The sequence below is a fragment of the Puma concolor genome, chromosome A1, assembly GCF_028749965.1.
Source record: "Puma concolor isolate L17-30 chromosome A1, mPumCon1.1.hap2, whole genome shotgun sequence".
NCBI classification, from domain to species: domain Eukaryota; kingdom Metazoa; phylum Chordata; class Mammalia; order Carnivora; family Felidae; genus Puma; species Puma concolor.
The window spans coordinates 185,035,916-185,043,402 of NC_141667.1; positions in this window are offsets into that span (position 1 = coordinate 185,035,916).

Genomic DNA, 7,487 nt, shown 5'->3' on the forward strand with positions numbered 1-7,487 from the left:
AAATGAAACTTAACCTTACCTAATACAAGTTGCAGGAATTTACAGCTTTTCTCAGAAATCAGCACAGGACCCAAGCCAATCGCCAAATGCCAAATCTGTTCACTTCATCTCTAGGCCTTCCCTGTTCCCTCAGCCGCCCTGAACCAAATAAGGAAGACCACCGGGCAAAACAATTACCTGAACACCCCAAATGACTTTCACATTAACCCCATAAAAACTTTCTGGTCACTGAGCAGCTCAGAACTCATTGTTCCTGCAATGTTAAGTTTTCCAGCTTGCAGGATGAAACCTTTGCAATGAACTCTGAACTCTTTATGTATGTATGTATGTATGTATGTATGTATGTATGTATGTATGTATTTAGCTTTGTTTTACTTGGTGAGCAGAGTTTGGTTTTTGACAAAACAAATATTGACTTGATTCATCATAGCACTTTAGAATGATAAAGCCCAACAACTGATATCTCAACAGCTAGACAATTATTTGTGTATGGGTTTTGCATACCTGAATATATTCCATTTCATCTGGTCTACTAAAACAAATTTTAATATCTGGTTAACTGTAAAGCAGCTGTTCAGTAGGTAAAATTTTGAGAATTTCGTTTTAATTAGAAAACATTTTGAGTTTTGTGATACACTTTTACTTTAAAAGTGGATGTATTTATAATAATGCAATCATTATGAACAACTTTCCTTGAGAAAAATAATAATTATAAAATTTCTTGACTTAAAAAAAATCTTTGTCATAATTCACCTGACCAATAAAGAATTTACAATAAAACAATTTCATTAAAAATGTTAGAATTAGCGGTACCTGGGTAGCTCAGCCAGTTAAGCTTCTGACTTTGACTCAGGTCATGAGTGAGTTTGAGCCCCACATCAGCTCTCTGCTGACAGTGCAGAGCTTGCTTGGGATTCTTTCACTCTGCCTCTCTCTCTCTACCCCTCCCCTACTTGCACTCGCTCATGCGTTCTCTCTCTCTCTCCCTCTCTCTCTAAAAAATGAATAAATGACCTTTAAAAATGTTAGAATTAATTCTGTAGAACACAGATTTTATATTTATAAAATATATAAATGCATAGTTAATCTGGATGTTATATATGAATTTCAATATTCTATGTGAATTTAGTACCAACGTGGACAATTTCAGTGTTATTAATGCCATCACTATTTCCGTATTTAACAATTTTAATTGGCAATTTTTAAAGGAAAATTACAAACTTTCAAAGGAATACTGGGTAGTCAATATTTGTCAAATAAATCAATTTGTATTTTATTTAATTAATACATTTAGCTAATAATCAAGAAAAACAAATATACTATTAACTGTTTAACTGTTTGCTATTAGTGATTGACAGAATACTGAAATTAAGTTGAAATGTCAAATTAATAATAGTTGTTTATTTGAATAGGATAGAAACTTATGTAAAATAATCTGTACTGCATTTTGGAAAGGACTTTTTTTTAAGAAAAATCATTCTTTTTCATTAAGACATAGTGACCATTTAAAAATTATTTTTCTACTTACAAATTATGTGCAATATTTTTATAATGTTGCTGTGTTTGTTTTTACAGAGCGTATCTCTTTACAGTGCATATTTACTACAGGGCATATGTACTCTAATATTTCCAAGAAGGATACTATCATTTTAATACTAGTGACCATTTTAAAACATCAAAGGTTAGAGTGGTTAATTGAATTTCGTTTAGCTAGATGAGATTTTATTCATTATTGAATGCAATCTCTTTAATTTATGCATTAAAAGGATACTCTGACAGGATGTGACCTGTTAATGAAAAAGAAAAGAACTAGGTAAAATCCAGATTGAAGATAACACTCAAAGTCCTGAAATACCAGGCCATTGGTCCTTTCTTAAACACTTTAGCTTTCTTATGGTGTCAATCAATTAAAACCTAATAACTGATATAGAAGTCAGAATACTATATTTTAAATGTTCTATTCAAGTTTCATCAAATCCCACATAACTTTCATGTGAAAAAGCTAACTTTCATTGAGAAATACACAAGGACTTCAATCTAATAGAATTTGGCGTAAAATAAATTGTTATAATTTGAAAGATTCTTCTGTTACTGATTTAACTAATTTTCTATGAATGTGATTAAAAGTTACTGTTACCACACAATACTATTTATTCCTTAGTAAAGATACTAAAGGCTCTCTTTTCTTTTTTTTTTTTACCATGCAATCTGAAAAATAAATGAGAAAATGACTGTACTTTCCAGACCAACAGGACTTTTCATCAATGTTTCAGTTGCTCTATGCAGCACTATAAATATCCTCACAGCAGAGATTAAATTAAGAATCTGAAAAATGCAAGCTAAAAGGACATCAACAGTTTTGAGAAAGAAATTTCAAATCCTAATAACAAAAATATGCAGTACCACCAGAGTAAGGAAAACTATAAAAACAAAAACAACAAAAAACTATTTTAATGAAAATTTTATAAAATACACAATGTTTTATGTATTGTGAATTTGAGAGACTATGGTCAATAAACAAAGGCTGGACACAAGTAAGTGAGTTAAGAGGCCAATTCCCAGTCTGCAAATTGCCTACTAGTATAAAAAGGGGATGCCATTTTATATGGATAATATAGAACATTATTTATATCCTATAAAATAACATATAAATATATAGGAACATATATAGGTACAAATCAACCAATTATCCACATTTAAAATTTAAAATAAGCCAAGAATCACATATAACTTCATAGTCACTGGTCATGCTTCTAATAAATTATAGAGTCAGAAATAAATATACCTTTCGACATTAAATTGCTACACTACCATTATTAGAAAATGACAGAATTGATATTCCATTGTTTGACCATGAAACTCGCTTTTATAATCATTTTCTTATTGATCAATACTTTCCTCTCAATCACATGGATGCATTAAATCAGACAAAAATAAGAGTATATTGGCTTGCACTTAAGTGCTTTATTTATTATATTATTCAGGTTATACTAGGGATTTTCAAATCTGATTGGTCATCAGAATAGAGACATTTTATTACAAATTAAATTGATAATATTCTACTTTAAATAACATATTAATATTAGAATAGCATAATATGTAAATATTTTTTAGAATGTTGTGTTCAGGTTTATGAAGTTATATAAAAAAGCTTTCATTGAGAAATACACTAGAATTAATTTAATCAATCCAAATATATGTACATACATACATGCATTTAACTTTCTACCAATATTTAATTTATTTCAAAAATATTCTCTTCTGCTTTAAGCAAGGAAATACTCTGCTATATTAAATGAATATTCATATGTATCTTAATTTGCTTAAATATAGAATAATGTGGAAAATTACAGAACTATACGGAGTTTGTCATTATATAGATTTATCAATATAATTTAGCTTAAATGTAAATATTTTAGTCTTTTTAAATAATCTCTAATGATTGAGACTATCTAGGAAAGAAAACACGTAACATTAATCTTTTAGATTAAAGAGCTGTTCCCAAATTTTCAGTGTTACTCTTTATGGATATTAAAAATATTTTACTTTTCATTTGTGATATAATTTTTTCCTTCATATACAGTCTTCTAGTTCGTATGGACCTGGATGAAAAAGTAGAGATGGGCCAATCTGGCACAAATATGGTAGCCAGTCAATCATTCAACCATCTGGGCCCAATGCAGTCCTAACTGAGTTTCTGTACCTTGAACCAAAGGGGACCAGCTCATAGATTATAATTAACAGTGGGAAGAGAAATTCTTATTTCCCATGTTGCTTCCTAGTCTGGGCTATTGGCCATGAACCTAAAGCACGGGCTTCTTATTCTGCTCATTTAAAATGTGGAACTTCTAGCTTTTTTCAGATATTAATATAGTTTAGTTTAAGAAAATTATGTTCCTATACTTTGGTTGTATTACTCAATTTTGACCTCCATAGAACATGAAATCTACTTTATATATGCAAATATGTTTTCTTCAATTGTGAATCTCATGTTAATTTTCTTTTAAGAGGGAAATCCTTCTAGATTTTGGCAGCCACCAACCAAGACTTAATATAGTAAAGATATTCTAGAGTTGTAGCTTCATATATTCCAGAACAGGTACTAGCTGGAAAGCAACCAGGTCCATCCTTGCCATCTGTGCATATTACAATCCTCCTATGGATGTACTCCTCAATTTTCATTTTAATGTGACTTCAGCATGTGGTTTGTCCAATTTTTATATTGATCAGGATATTTACTGCCAATTCCTCACACAAATCTGCTCATATTTGTTTAGTATTTAGCTTACTGGGGAAGAAAAATGATTCATTAAAAAATTATACATATGTATATAGTGAACATTTCATTGACCTTGAAATGATGAAGGCCGAGAATCTCACAGAACAGGAAACCTACTTTACATACGCAAATGTAGTTTTTAAATTGTATATTTCATGTTTATTTTAAAGATGAGAGACATATGCCTACTGCTATTTGAGTTTAAGTGATCTAATGGTACCCAAATATTAGGCAAAACAATACTAACTTCTACAGGGTTAATTATTTTCTTACAGTTATTGTAAGAAATATGACAGTAATAATCAAATTAAGAATTTTCCCCTTATTTTGCATTTCTATATCAGGTTCAGTATTTTTGTAATGTTCATTTATTTTTGAAAGAGACAGGCAGAGAGTAAGAGGTAGAGAGAGCGAGTCCCAAGCAGGCTCTGCACTGTCAGCACAGAGCCTGATGTGGGGCTCAAACTCACGAACCGTGAAATCATGATTTGAGCCAAAATCAAGAGTTAGATGTTTAATGGACTGAGCCACTCAGATGCCCCTCAGATTATTTAATTAGAGCTCAATAATTATAAGCTTCCATACTTACCGAGGTCATAGAAAGGCATATGTAAATAAAAATACATTCTATTTAATAAATTATGAGAGCATACATAGTGGAGACAGTCCGCTTAGTTTTAAATCTCGTGTCAGCTACTTACTAGTTCTGTGCATTAGACAAGTCTCATCACTGTGCCTTGATTTACCTTTCTATAAAAATGAGAATTATAATAATAAACACTCAAGGGGTTGTTACAAGAATTAAAGTAACAACATATAAGGCCATTACACTAGATGTTTATTAGTACACAGCCAGTAAATATTTATTGGTCATCGTCCTCATAAATCCCTGTAGGGGAATACTATGAGGGTGTTGAAATTTCAAAAAACAGTCTAAGATTGATAACAAATTAGACATTTCCCAAAGGAATAATGAATGGGTATGGTGCAGAAAGAGGCAAGACCACCTTTCAGAGGTGCCCTGGGGCTTGATTCTACCTTAAAAATGAGGTAACATTGCTTTGCTTTTAAAAATCCTACAGACACCAAGATGTAATAAAACACACAAAACAAAACAAAATAAAAATGTAACTTGTCTCTTGTGGATCTTTTTAACCAACTGCCTTTTTATTCTTTGCACTGTATTTTCAGATAGAACTACTTCAGTGCTTTGATCTATGTGTCTGTTCAATCATATTATTTCCAAATTTATAGCTTTATCTTTTTATCAAGTTTTAAATATTGTAGCACGACAACAATTTGACTATTATGCTAAGAAATAAATGCTAATATCTTAGTTTACATTCAAGTAACTAAATATTCCCTTAATTAGTGCTTATATCAATCAGTAGCATTCATAGATTTTTATTGTTTCTTTTAATATTTGCTGAAGTTGAAGCTCTTCTGACATTTGCTGAATGCGCACTTTTCCTGATTTACATTTACCATGCAAAGTAAACTGAAATCACTATTTTCATGTGGGTATTCAAACAACACTATTATGTACTTTTATTTGAGATAAGCACTCTGGTTGTTTCTGGGTTATGTCTCTCCGATGACTGCAGGGAAATGAACTTGAAATTGTGCCAGTATCTTACTGGTATAATTTTTAAAAGGCAACACATTTGAGTAATAGGCACATGGCCATGAAACTAAACCTAATTAAAGTCTTGTCAGTTACAACAAGTCCTGGCTTGATGTATAAAGTCAGATAACACCAGATTTGCAAACCTGTACAATGTCAGGCAGGTGTTAAATCCTGACTCAATATTGACTGAGATTGAGAAAGCGGTTTTTCTTTTTTTTTTTTTTAATTTTTTTCAACGTTTATTTATTTTTGGGACAGAGAGAGACAGAGCATGAACGGGGGAGGGGCAGAGAGAGAGGGAGACACAGAATCCGAAACAGGCTCCAGGCTCTGAGCCATCAGCCCAGAGCCTGACGCGGGGCTCGAACTCACGGACTGCGAGATCGTGACCTGGCTGAAGTCGGACGCTTAACCGACTGCGCCACCCAGGCGCCCCGAGAAAGCGGTTTTTCATTGTCTCTAAGCGCTTATTTATTTTTTAATTATGTGAAATGTCTAATATAGAAAATATGTAATAATATGTATAATTCTATGATGTAGTTTTGAAAAATGTGGATCATTATCCTTGATGACTATTTTATAAATTGAAGCTAGAAACTAGGGATAGTGTTACAGAAATTTTACTTATAAAGGAGAAGTAAAAACATAAAGAAGAGCAATGTATATTCAGTGGGGAAAATGGGCAGAACTGTTTTGTTTCTTAAAGATACAAAAATCTAGGGGCATCTAGGTGGCTCAGTTGGTTGAGCCTCCTACTCTTGATTTCAGCTCAGGTCATGATCCCAAGGTCACGGGATTGAGTCCTGCATTGGGTTCATGCTGAGTATGGATCCTGCTTAAGCCTCTCTCTCTCTCTCTCTCTCTCTCTCTGCCCCTCTCCCCCACTCATTCTCTTGCTCTCAAAAAAAAAAAAAAAAAAAAGATATAAAGATCTGTACATATTTCCTTTGTAAATTTTTTAGTGAAATAAACATAAAATTTTATTTAAGTATTTGCTTCAAAACTAACACAACTAAATGAGTTTTAGGAGCGCCTGGGTGGCTCAGTTGGTTAAACCTCCTACTTTGGTTCAGGTCATGATCTCACGTTTTGAGGGTTCGAGCCCTGCTTCGGGCTCTGTGCTGACAGCTCAGAGCCTGGAGCCGGCTTTGGATTCTGTGTCTCCCTCTTTCTCTCTTTGTGTGTCAAAAATAAATAAACATTACAAACATTTTTTAAATACATATATATATATATATATATATATATATATATATATATATATATATATGTACTTTTGCTGCCAGATTCCTAGAAGAAAATGAAACACTACTTAGAAATGATATCAATTTTAAGAGACAAACAATATAACTTTTTCTAGCATTTTAAGACATTTTTAGCTCTTAATGTAAGAATGAGTAAAAACTGTTTCCAACATTTCTTACGTGTTATATTGTCATACAGAAATAGCTTCTAAAGTGTATATGTTGCTTTTCTTTGGCATCTTAATTCCTTATTACTAATATGATTCTTTTAGAAACTCAGGTTCATAAGAAAAGGAACCCAGATTCATGAGTGAATTAATATTTATGATTGTGTATG